Source organism: Carettochelys insculpta, chromosome 19, assembly GCF_033958435.1.
Source record: "Carettochelys insculpta isolate YL-2023 chromosome 19, ASM3395843v1, whole genome shotgun sequence".
NCBI lineage: Eukaryota > Metazoa > Chordata > Testudines > Carettochelyidae > Carettochelys > Carettochelys insculpta.
Genome location: NC_134155.1, coordinates 15278136 through 15291236, shown reverse-complemented (window position 1 = coordinate 15291236; position 13101 = coordinate 15278136). Strand labels below are relative to the sequence as shown.

Sequence of the window (13101 nt, the reverse complement as noted above, 5' to 3'; positions counted from 1 at the left end):
GAGTGTGAGCAGCAATAGCTGCATCATCAGCAAAAAGGAACTCCCTTAGATGCTTCGTAAGCACCCTGGTCCTTGCTGTAAGCCTCGACAGTTTGAAGAGGTTGCCGTCCATTCTCATGTGGAGAGAGATGCCCTCTGTAGCAGTACCAAAGGGATATTTGAGCAAAACTGCAAAGATGATGCCGAACAGTGTTGGAGCCAGCACACACCCCTGCTTCACTCTGCTGAGAATCTCAAAGGGTTCAGATGTGGATCTGTTGTATACGACGGTCCCCTTCATGCCTTCATGGAAGGCCCTAATAATGCTGAGCAGAGTTGGGGGACAGCCGATCTTAGCCAGAATCTTGAACAGACCTTTTCTGCTGATGAGGCCAAATGCCTTGGGCAGGTCGATGAAGGCAGTATACAGGGGTTTGTTCTGCTCCCTGCACTTTTCTTGTAGTTGCCTAACAGAGAAAACCACGTCTATGGTGAACCGTTCAGCTCTGAACCCCCACTGAGACTCAGGGTAGACTCTCTCCGCAAGAACATTGAGCCTCTTCAGAACAACACATGCAAATAGCTTCCCCACGGTACTGAGAAGGGAGATGCTGCGATAGTTGTTACAATCGCTTTTGTCACCCTTGTTCTTGTAGACAGTAACAATGTTAGCATCCCTCATATCTTGTGGTATGCTGCCTTCTCTCCAGCATTGGCAAAGTATTCCATGCAGCTCTGAAACTAGGGTACCACTGGCGCATTTGAGGATTTCTGAGGGAATACCGTCTTTCCCTGGGGCTTTTCCAGAAGAGAGTGCTTTTAGCGCGTCACTGAGTTCCTCCAAGGTGGGCTCAGCATCGAGTTCAGTCATGGTGGGCAGAGGCTCGATGGCATTCAGGGCTCTCTCTGTAACTACGATCTCTCTGGTGTACAACTGTGAGTAGTGTTCCACCCAGCGTTTCATCTGCTTGGGTCTGTCCTTCAAGACCTCACCTGTAGCCGACTTAAGTGGGACAGTCTTTCTTTGTGATGTGGCCTGCTTGATCCCATTGTACGTTCCTCGCATGTTACCAGTGTCCGCGGCCTGCTGAATCTTGGAGCAGAGTTGGAGCCAGTAACTGCTGGCACACTGCCGAGCAACCTGCTGCACTTGACTCTGAGCATACCGGAGCGCCTGCAGGTTCACTTCACTGGGAGAGGACCTGTATGCAGCCAGTGCCTGTCTCTTCTTCTCAATCAGGGGCGTCAGCACTTCAGTGTGGGCTTCAAAGCAATCAGCAGACTTGACTGTCTTCTTCCCAAATGTATATATTGCAGTATTATAGATAGCATCCCGTAGTTGTTCCCATCTCTTGCTTTGTTGAGGGCGTTGGCAATTTACTTTTCAGTGAGTTGTTTATTTTTTTTTAAAAGTCACTAGCAGTTAAATCCCCTGTAGTTGTTCCCATCTCAGCAAGAGATGGGAACAACTACGGGGGATTTAACTGCTAGTGACTTTAAAAATACTACTCACTAAAAAGTAAATTGCCACCGCCCTCAACAAAGCGATGGGGAGTCTAGCGGAAACACTAGGTGTATTTTCTCTTAACAGTGTTCCCTTTTTTAAATAATCAGTGAGAGGTAGGCGTGTTAGTCTGTATCTTTACAACAGGAAAAAAGAGCAGTCATGTAGCACTTTAAAGACTGACAAAATAATTCATTAGATGTGCGCTATATGCAGATCTGAAGAAGTGGGTTTGCCCCAGGAAAGCTCATCACCTAACAAATTACTTTGTTCGTCTTTAAAGTGCTCCATGACTGCCCTTTCAAGATATGATAAATACCCTCTTCCCGGGTGCACAGCTCCAAAACCTCACCCAGGCCAGCGAGCTGCAAGACACAGTTCTCCCGGCACTCACGAGAGCATTGAAGGAATACGTAGCAATTTCTTTATGGAATTCTTTGATCAAAACGCGCCAATCAACCTGCAATTTACAGCAGGCTTGCGGAGAAAAGCCTATGGAAAGCTCAGAAGCAATGAACCAACGGGAACCCAATCTCACATAGTCATTTACATAGTCCACTGTACTTCCAATCAGAAACCAGAGTTAGAATATACCGTCCACCAATCGCACTCCACATCAGAAATAGCCAATAGGAAGAGAGCCGAGGATGCTGCCCATAGTACAGAATTGCTGATAGGAGGATCGCTTGATACTCTGTCTAGTCTCTGCAAACAGAGGCACGTTGCTAGTAGCCCAGAGATCCTGCGCCGCCGCAGCTCCAGACCGTCCAGCAACCTGCCCCGGTGAGTGAGTGGCAGAGCGCTTCATGCTGCGGACAACAGCAGCGTTCCAATGGAAGGGAGACACACCGAGCTGGGCTGAGCCCTCCTGGGCGGCTGGGGGAAGGCTGGGAAGGTAGATGCAGCCCAGCAGCACTGTGGTAGGGGAGGAAAGTGCATTCAGCAGCCAGGTTGGACTGGGGAAACTTGGCTGGCCGGTTAAGGATGCCTGCCACCCTTCCTGCTTCCTTGAGTTGAATAACATGTCCCATTGCTGCAGCTGTCTGTGAGACTCACGCTCCGGCCCTGCTAGTCAGTGACAGGGACTTTCTCCCTGTCTTTGTACCGAGCCTGCTGCATCTGCCCTTGCATGGTGCTGGGCGGAGGGGTGCGCTTCACCTGCTCCACTCCCCCCCCAGGAGCCCCTGGGCAGAGATGGGCCACTGCCAGTGACTTTGCTTGGGGCTGCAGCACTGGGCTTTTCGGAACGGAACGTGGCTCTTTTTCATCGAAGCAGACGCGTGTTCAGCGCGGATGTAACAAAAGCGGGGGGTTTGGAAGCGACTTTTCTGGCTTTAAATCATGTCACTGGGAGGGAATGGTGAGCGAAGAGAGGGAGGAAGGTTTAAATCATCTGCGTCCAGCCCAACATTCGCCCCTGTGCTTGGGTAATGCATGTTTATGTTGGTGCAATATGCATTCCATAGCTCAGGGTTGTGTTTTGTTCTCATTTGGGCTTTACGTCCAGCGCAGCATTTAGCCAAACCGGAATAACAATGAGATTGCTTTTCTCCGCAAGCAGATGTAGAATTCTCTCCTTATGTCAGGTTCTGTTTCTGCAGAAATGTCTCTAGTCTGAAGAAGGAAAACCGGAATAAAACAACCTCGACCGGTTTCTTCTATTGCTAACACCTGTAATTATTTTTGGGGGTAGTGCCTGGGGGAGAGAGGGCATCTGCTGTTTCCACTTTTTTTTTAAAACGGTATTCATAGTGGTTCTAATAAAGCAGCCAGACAATATTCCAGTTGTATGAGCATATCTATAAAAATCTGCATGTTGTGCATCCGGTATTGTTTTTCTCTGTTTTTATGCTGCAAACATAAGTGGTTTACATTTATTATTATTATTTTAAAGTTGAAGCTATTTATCACACACTGATTATAATATTGCTTATGTACGATTAATTCTGAGCCAACGACTTTTTTAATTAAATGTTTTCTCTAGATGCCTTTCATAATTTTTGAGGGCAGGGAATGTGGGCCAAATTTGGCTGTGTTGCACCAATGGAAATCCAGAGTAACTCTATAGATTGTTGTAAATAGAGCTTGGTTGCAGGTCTTTACTGATGTGCCCGATTCTGTTGTGTAGATATGAAAACCTGTGCTACTTCCATTGATGTGTGTGGAGTTACTCCTGATTTTAACTAGTGTAACTTGGAACAGAATTTGTTGCTCTGGGTGTAAATTTACAGTGCCGTATAAATGTTTTGTGAATGTAACTTTACAATAATACTGCAGTTTTTCAAAAGCAAGAAGTTGTCCTGGTGCACCTTATAGAATAACAGATGTTTTAGAGCATAAGCTTTTGTGGGCAGAGACACATCTGAAGAAGCGGGTCTTTGCCCAAGAGAGCTTATGCTCCAAAATACCTGTTGGTCTATAAGATGCTCAGGACTTCTTGTTGTTGTTTAAGATACGGACTAACTCAGCTACCTCTCTGATACTGCAATTTTTGTTTTTTCTGCACCTGAATTTGACTTTATAATGAAAAAATTACCCTGCAAAGCCTGAATTGAAAAAAAAAAAATCATAGAAGGAAGACAGGCTGTAGACTTGAAGAGCTTGTTTTTTGAGTTCTGCACTCAGGGAAGCCAATTACAACAATCAAGCTATCCATCAGCAGGTAGATGTAAGCTGCTGTAGTTCTGGAATATTTGGTAGGAGACAAGTCTAAGTGCAGCTGTCAATGTGTACACTGCAAGAGGTGCCAAGGTCAGATCTAGTCATTCACTGCTATGCTGGTTATACAAAGTAGTCTGAGTAAACCCTAGGTGGTGATTATAGTTCTGCTGTTGCAATTCTATGAATATATAAGTTGTCAGAGAGTTTCCTCTGCTATGTTGTAGTTTGAAATTTATACAAGTCATCCATCTGGAATGTATGTTTGTTTTTTGTTTTGTTTTCTCTCTTCCTAGAAGTCAAATCACACTCATTTTATTCACCTGAGTAGCCCCATTGAGTTCAATAGAACTGTTTTTTTCCCAAGTAAGAAATGAATTCTCTTGATCATGGTCAGGAGGGTTTGACATATTCTTTTAAAATAATTTGCAATAATATTTATAAAGCATCCACAAATCTGCAGGATTAAGTTTATTTTAAATATTCCACCCCGTTTTTCTTTCTAAATCTGAGATTAAACCATGAAAAGATATTCAGAAGAGCTCAGCTTCTATTTAGGTATCAGAATACAGATGCTCAATGCAGCATGTTAGGTGCCGCAAAATCTGGCTATTGTATAGGTGTCTGAATAGTTCTGATCTCACAAGTGCTTATGAAAATCTAATGTTGCAAGCGCTACTCGTTTGAAATTCGGGCTGCGAGCTCCTTTGAAATTGTGATCCGTAGTTCATGGTAACAGCAGACATTTACTTTTGCCTTTCAGTTTCCCAGGTGTGTGAGTTTCCTGTATGCTATGATGAGAAACACTAGATGGTTAACTAAGATATGCTAATGAGTTTACGCTAACGGAAAAGCAAAAAGAGTAAATCATGGAAAGATTGTATTGCATTCCTGTATCCATGTTCAGATAAGTCTTTTGACACTGGTGTTTGCTGACATTTTAGAAATCAGGGTAGCAATGCGATTTAATTATTTACTAACATTCTAGTGTTAGAAATAGGTCAATTGTTACTGATTTTATATAAATCATATAAAATCATAAGTTGTCCCTACTAGGTTTTCCTCATCACATGCAGTACGCTCACATGCTATGGGGAATAAAGCCACATAAATACCTGGGTGGTAGATTATGCAGATAATCCTTTAAAATACTATACAGTTTCCCATGGTGGTTCAGCATGGAGTTTTTTAAAATGTGGTAAAACTATTTCCACTTTCAATACACTGTATTTGGATTCATAGCAACAGAAGGACCCTCGAGAGGTCATCAAGTCCAGTCCACTGCACTCTTGGCAGAACCAAAACACCGCCTAATTAAATGTAAAAATCCAATAAGAAAAGCAAAAAAGGAGTTTGAAGAACAGCTAGCCAAAAACTCAAAAAGCAATAACAAAATGTTTTTTTAAGTACTTCAGAAGTAGGAAGCCTGCAAAACAACCGGTGTGGCCCCTAGACGATTGAGATACAAAAGGAGTACTCAAAGATGGCAAAATCATTCCGGAGAAACTAAATGAGTTCTTTGGTTCAGTCTTCACGATTGAGGATATTAGGGAGATTCCCAAACTTGAGCCATCCTTTGTGGGTGATAAATCTGAGCAATTGTCAAAGATTGAGGTATCGTTAGAGGAGGTTTTGGAACTAATTGATAAACTTGCCGGTAATAAGTCACTGGGACCAGATGATATTCACCCAGGAGTTCTGAAAGAACTCAGATGTGAAATTGCAGAAATGTTAGCTGTGGTTTGTAACCCAGCCTTTAAATCAGCTTTTGTACCCAATGACTAGAAGAGAGCTAATGTAATGCCAATATTTAAAAAGGGCTCTAGAGGCGGTCCTGGCAATTACAGACCAATAAGTCTAATGCTGGTATTGGGCAAATTAGTTGAAACCATAGGAAAGAATAAAATTGTCAGACACACATAAGAACATAATTTTTTGGGGGGAAAGTCAACATGGTTTCTGTATAGGGAAATCATGTTTTACTAATCTATTAGGCTGTTTCTGCATGTGCCACTTTCTCTGAAAGTGGCATGCTAATAATCAGCCTGAAATATGCTAATGAGGCACATATGTAAATTCCTGGTGCCTCATTAGCATAAGGTCACATGATTTGGAGTCCAAGAAGATGCTCTTTCAGACTCCAAAACAGCGTGTAAAGCACAGCCCCTGGAGGGTCTTCTGGAAAGAAGTCCTCCTTCCCAGAAATTTTCGGGATGAAGGGACCTCCGGAAGGAGGATTTCCTTTCGAAAGACCCCCCCAGGGGCTGCGCTTCTACATGCCATTTTGGAGTCCGGAAGAGCGTCTTCCAGACTCTGAATCATGTGACGTTATGCTAATGAGGCACCGGGAATTTACACACACACACACACCTCATTAGCATATTTTGGGCTGTTTATTAGCATGCCACTTTTGTGGCATGTGTAGAAATAACCTTAGAGTTCTTTGAAGGGGTCAACAAACATGTGGATAAGGGGGATCCAATAGATACAGTGTACTTGGATTTCCAGAAAGCCTTCGACAAAGTCTCTCACCAAAGGGTCTTAAGTAAATTAAGTTGTCATGGGTTAAGAGGGAAGATCCTTTCATGGATTGAGACCTAGTTAAAAGACAGGAAACAGAGGTAGGAAAAATGGTAAATTTTCAGAATGGAGAGGGGTACCTAGTGGTATTCCCCAAGGGTCAGTCCTAGGACCAATCCTATTCAGCTTTTTCATAAATGATCTGGAGAAAGGGATAAGCTGTCAGGTAGCAAAGTTTGCAGCCGATACTAAACTGCTCCAGATAGTTAAGACCAAAGCAGACTGTGAAGAGCTTGAAAAAAATCCCACAAAATGAATTTATTGGGCAATAAAATGGCAAATGAAATTTAATGTGAATAAATATATAGTAGTGCATATTGGAAAAAATAAGCCAAGCTATACATACAGTATGATGGGTGCTAATTTAGCTACAGTTAATCAGGAACGAGATCTTGGAGTCATTGTGAATAGTTCTCTGAGAACATCTACACAGTGTACCGCAGCAGTCAAAAAAGCAAACAGGATGTTAGGAATCATCAAAAAAGGAATAGGAAATAAGATGGAAAACATTTTATTTCCCTTATAGAAAACCATGGTACGCCCACATCTTGAATACTGTGTGCAGATATGATCTCCTCATCTCAAAAAAGATATATTGGCATTAGAAAAGGTTCACAAAAGGGCAGCTAAAATGATTAAGGTTTTGGAATGGGTCCCATAAGAAAAGAGAGACTAAAAAGACTAGGACTTCTCAGCTTAGAAAAGAGGAGACTACGGGGGGAGCTGATATAAAATATAAATTTATACATAAAATTACGACTGGCATGGAGAAAGTGAAGAAGGAAAAATTATTTACTTGTTCCCATAATATCAGAACTAGAGGACCCCAAATGAAATTAATGAGCAGCAGGTTTCAAACAAATAAAAGGACGTTCATCTTCACACAGCGCACAGTCAGCCCATGCAACTTGCCAGAGGAGGCTGTGAGGGCTAGGACTATTACAGGGCTTAAAAAGGAGCTAGATAAATTCATGGAGGTTAGGTCCATTAATGGCTATGAGCAAGGATGTGTAAGGAATGGTGTCCCTGCCCTCTTATTTGTCAGAAACTGGAGATGGATGGCAGAGGAGAGATCGCTTGATCGTTGCCTGTTTGGTCCACTCCCTCTGGGGCACCTGGCATTGGCCGCTATTGGCAGAGAGGATACTGGGTTGGATGAACCTTTGGTCTGACCCAATATGGCCGTTCTAATGTTCTTATCAGGACCATCCTTGATGGGTGTTTGTCCAACTGACTCTTAAAAATCTTGAACAATGGAGATTCTACAGTCTCCATAGGCAAATTATTCCAGTGCTTGTCCACCCTGGCAGCTAGGAGGTTTTTCCTAATGTCCAATCTAAACTTCCTTTGCTGCAGTTTAAGCACATTGCTTCTTGTCCTCTCATCAGAGATTAAGGGCAATAATTTTTCTCCCTTCTCCTTGTAATAACCTGTTAGATAATTGAAAGATGTTATCATGTCCCCGCTCAATCTTCTCTTTTCCAGATTAAACAAACCCAGTTCTTTCTGTCTTCGCCCATAGGCCATGTTTTCTAGATCTTTAATCATTTTTGTTGTTGTTCTCTGGAATTTCCAAGTTGTCTACATCTTTTGTGAATTTTGGCACCCAGAACTGAACACAATACTCCCGTTGAGACCTAACCCACACAGAAAAAGGCTACGTCTACACGTGAAGCCTACATCGAAATAGCTTATTTCGATGTAGCAACATCGAAATAGACTATTTCGATGAATAACGTCTACACGTCCTCCAGGGCTGGCAATGTCGATGTTCAACATCGATGTTGCGCAGCACCACATCGAAATAGGCGCTGCGAGGGAACGTCTACACGCCAAAGTAGCACACATCGAAATAGGGATGCCAGGCACAGCTGCAGACAGGGTCACAGGGCGGACTAGCGCTTCCGGGGCAACAGCTAGCCGCTCCTTTAAAGGGCCCCTCCCAGACACACTCAGCCTGCACAGCACATGGTTTGAGGAGCCATAGGCACACAGACCCCGGGCGATGCAGGCATGGACCCCCAGCAGCAGCAGCAGCAGCCAGAGGTCCACCCAGCCCTCCTGGCAGAAGCAGGGCTCGCCCTGATCCATGCCATGCAGGAGGCAGCTGAGCACCTCCTTGCTACACCGGAGGAGGAGCTGCCCCCAGGGCAGCAGGGCTCAACCCCCAACCCTGCAGCACCCCGCCCCCCCCCGGCCTCACACGCTGGCGGCTGTGGAGCTACCCCACCAGCACCGACTGGTGGGAGCGGCTGGTGCTTGAGGAGTGGGACGACCACCGCTGGCTCAGGAACTTCAGGATGAGCCAGCAGACATTTATGGAGCTGTGCCAGTGGCTCACCCCCGCACTCAGGCACCAGGACACTGCCATGCGGCGTGCCCTCCCTGTGGAGAAACGGGTTGGCATCGCTGTCTGGAAGCTGGCCACTCCAGACAGCTACCGATCCGTGGGACAGCAGTTTGGTGTCGGCAAGGCCACCATCGGGGCTGTCCTCATGGAGGTAAGAGAACCCACGGGGGGAAGGCAGGGCAGGGGAGGGGGGGCCTGGGCAGAGGAAGGCGGGGGAGGGGAGGGGAAGGGACAGGAGGGCAGGGCGGGGGAGGGCAGGGCAGGGCCATGCACGCCATGCACACCCTGCTCACCCCTCATTGGTGCTCTCCCATGTGCTTTCCCTGCAGATTGTGCGTGCCATCAATGCCATGCTCCTGCACAGGCTCCTGAGGCTGGGGGACCCAGATGCCACCATCGCGGCCTTTGCCACCCTGGGCTTCCCCAGTTGCTTCGGGGCTCTGGATGGGACTCACATCCCCATCCGCGCCCCACATCACAGTGGAGGACGCTACATCAATCGCAAGGGCTACCATTCTGTGGTCCTCCAGGCCTTGGTGGACAGTCGGGGCCGTTTCCAGGACATTTATGTGGGCTGGCCTGGCAGCACCAACGACGCCCGGGTTTTCTGGAACTCGGGCCTGTGCCGCCGGTTGGAGGCGGGGACCTACATCCCCCAGCGGGAGATCCCTGTGGGGGACACCACCATTCCCCTCTGCGTCATTGCAGATATGGCATACCCCCTCCGGCCCTGGCTCATGCACCCGTACACGGGCCATCTCTCCGCTAGCCAGGAGCGCTTCAACCAGCGCCTGAACCACGCGCGCCAGGTGGTGGAGCGCTCATTTGGCTGCATGAAAGGATGCTGGAGATGTCTCCTGACCTGCCTGGATGCAGGCCCCAACAACATCCCCCTGACTGTGGGTGCCTGCTGTGCCCTGCACAATTTGGTGGAGAGCAAGGGGGAGGCCTTTTTCCAGGGCTGGGCTGTGGAGGCCGGCAGGGCCGACGTGCAGCCACCCGCTGCCCCCAGTCGGCAGGTGGACCCTGAAGGGACCCGGGTCCGGGAGGCCCTGTGGGCCCACTTTGATGATGAGGCCGCGGGGTGAACTCTGCCAGGCCCTCCACTGCCCACCCCTTCCTCCACAACACTCCCTGCCCCAACGCCCACACCATGGAGCACCCAACCGCACCCCCCTCCCACTTTTCCTGGACAAATGACAGTACGCACTTGTGGCTGAACTTAAACTGCTTTTCCTTTTAGAACTTTTTTTTTTTAACTATAAATAAAACAAGAACAAACTATATACAACATGTGTAGAACAAAAGTAATGTGTACAAATAAAACAATAGTAATAAAAAAGTTTGTTCACTAATAAAAAGAAAACCAGGGATGATAAAGGGGAGAACTATTTACATGGGGGGGATGGGGCAAACGGGGGGCACAAATTAATAAGTCACAACTATATACGGGGGGCGGCCACGTCCCGGGCCCCTCGCCCCTAAAGTCCGGCACTGCGTGTGGGCAGCCGGGAGCCCCACCGCGGTCGCAGCCCTGTCCGGGGCTGGCTGTGGGCGGGGCGGACCAGAAGATATGCCTGGCGAATCTCAGCTGGCTCCAGAGGTCCCTCGGCGCTCCGGCCCTCGGTGGTGGGTGGCGGGGCGACGGTGGACGGGATGGCGACATGCGGAGCAGCTGGTGGTGCGGTGGGTGGAGCAGGCAGGGCGGGTGCTGCGGCGGCCAGCGCGGCATGGGGGGCCAGGTAGTCCACCAGGCAGTTGAAAGTCTCCATGTAGGCCCCCCATGCCTCTTGGCGCCAGGCCAGCGCCCGCTCCTGCAGTTCGACACGGCGTTGCTCCACCCGCAGGCGCTGCTCCGCCACCTCCAGCTGCCGACGGTGGATGGCCAGCAGCTGGGGGGTCCGTCGCCGTTGGCTGGTGGTGGCGCGGGGTCCGCCGTCTAGCCCGCCGTGGGGCCGGTCGGTCCTCGGCTGAGGGGCTTGCCTGGAGCGATGGCCCTGGAGGGGTCTCCGGGACCACTGATGCCTCGCTGGCGCTCTCTTCCGGCCCTTCCGATGGTGCAGCTGCGGGACACAGGAGAGGAGAGGGGGAAGAAGAATGGAGATAGGCGTTAGTGTGGGACCCGAGCCGTGGCCTTTGTCCCCCCAGCCCTGTGCTGCAGGTTCCCCGTCCCCGGGAGATGCTGCTGTGATGGATGGGGTTCAGGGGTCCCCCTGCACTGCACCCCATCCCCTGGTGGGAGCGACTCTCACTTCACTCTGCAGGGTCTGACAGGAAAGGTTTCGTAGGACACAGATGCCCAGTTTCTCCCAGGAGTGACAGCACTAGCTGTTAGAAGAGACAGTCCTTCCAAACCGTCCTGGGGAGAAGACCCCAAGGGTTGCCCCTCTGGGATGCAGCTTTCCCCCTCCTCAGGCTGGCTGCCTTCCAGCTCTCCCTTCCCCTAGCCTCTGCCTGCGGCCCCTGCCCTCCCCCCACCATTTCAAAGCCAGCTCGGCTCCTCCCTCCTCTTTGGTCAGGGTAGAGGTGTCACCTGCCAGCTGTAGCCCCACGATCATCCTTTGCCCCTGGGAGCTATTCGGCTCTTGTTGCTCATATCTAGCCTGAGTCTCCCTTTTGCACTCCCCGCACTCCATCACATGCTGCTGCTGCTGCTGCTGCTGCTGCAGGGTGTCCCACCCCCTCCTCCTGGTGTCCCCTCGAGGTTCCGCTCCCCGCTGCCCCGGGGATGGGGCATGGCACTGTTGTGCGGGGTGGGGGGGGCAGGGGCTGATACACTGCTGTGAGGGACATGGCCCTGCTGTCCTTGGGGCCATGGCCATGTGAGCATGTGGGGGGCCCTGGACACATATCTATTACCCCCCGCCCCTCAAGCCGAGGGGTGTACACCAGAGGGGGGTACATACCTGTCGGTCCACTCCCACGGTCCGGAGATCCCCGGGGGGTGGAGGCCCGGCTGCTGCTCCGGGATGGCAGGAGGAGGATCTGCAGCCTGGATTCTGCGGAGGAGGAGCCCCCCTCCTCCTCCTCCTCCTGCCGCGATGTCCCAGGGGTGGGCTCCGGGGGGGGCCCCCGGGGTGCGGGGCTTACCTCCGGAGCGGACTCCGGCTGAAGGGCCTGCTGGGGCTCGTTGGCCGAAGTATCAAGGGTGGCCAGAGGGGAGGAGGTGTGCCGGGGGCCCAGGATGTCCCTGAGTTCCCTGTAAAATGGGCAAGTGACAGGGGTGGCCCCAGATCAGCTGGCCGCATCCCGGGCCCGGGAGTAACCCTGCCGCAGCTCCTTCACCTTACTCCTGACGTGATCAGGAGTGCGGGCAGGGTGACCCCAGGCAGCCAGGCCGTCGGCCAGCCAAGCGAACGCATCCGCGTTCCGCCTCTTGCTCCCCATTACCTGGAGCACCTTCTCCTAGCTCCAGAGCCCCAGCAGGTCCTGCAGCTCGGCCTCCGTCCAGGAGGGGCCCCGCTGCCGCTTGCCAGCCTGGCTGCCCGCCTGGCTGGGCTGGCTGTCCTGGCTCCCCTTGGGGGGGGGTCCCCCGGGGGTCCTGGGGGGGCTGCTGGGCAGCCATTGATGGTGCTGTGGCTGCTGAGGGACGTGCAGGCTGGCCGCGTGTCTGGGCTGCTGCCTGCACGTTCCCTCAGCTTCCTGCACAGGAAGGGAGGGGGAGGGGACCTTTAAGGGGCCGCTCCACGCGGCCACCATTGAGCTGAGGGGCTGAAGAGAGCGTCTCTCAACCCCTCAGCTGATGGCTGCCATGGAGGACCCCGCAATTTCGAAGTTGCGGGACGCGCAATGACTACACGGTCCCTACTTCAACGTTGAACATCGAAGTAGGGCGCTATCCCCATCTCCTGATGAGGATAGCGACTTCGACGTCTCGCCGCCTAACGTTGAAGTTAACTTTGAAATAGCGCCTGACGCGTGTAGCCGTGACGGGCGCTATTTCGAAGTTAGTGCTGCTACTTCGAAGTAGCGTGCACGTGTAGACACGGCTAAAGAGTGGAAGAATTACTTCTCTTGTCTTGCTTACAAC

General features: G+C 50.2%; 1 protein-coding gene across 3 annotated transcripts in view; it reads left to right on the top strand.

The window, feature by feature from the left end:
• Window positions 1–1552: 1552 nt before the first annotated feature.
• CAMKK1 (calcium/calmodulin dependent protein kinase kinase 1) overlaps window positions 1553–13101 on the top strand; it is a 229187-nt gene continuing 217638 nt past the window's right edge. The window contains exon 1 of one of the 3 annotated variants that reach the window (XM_075013387.1): window positions 1553–2266. The gene's annotated coding sequence lies outside the window, so the exon portion shown is untranslated. Of the gene's footprint in view, window positions 2379–2876; window positions 2911–13101 lie in introns of those variants that run through there. The other 2 variants (XM_075013386.1, XM_075013388.1) reach the window with 2 other exon arrangements.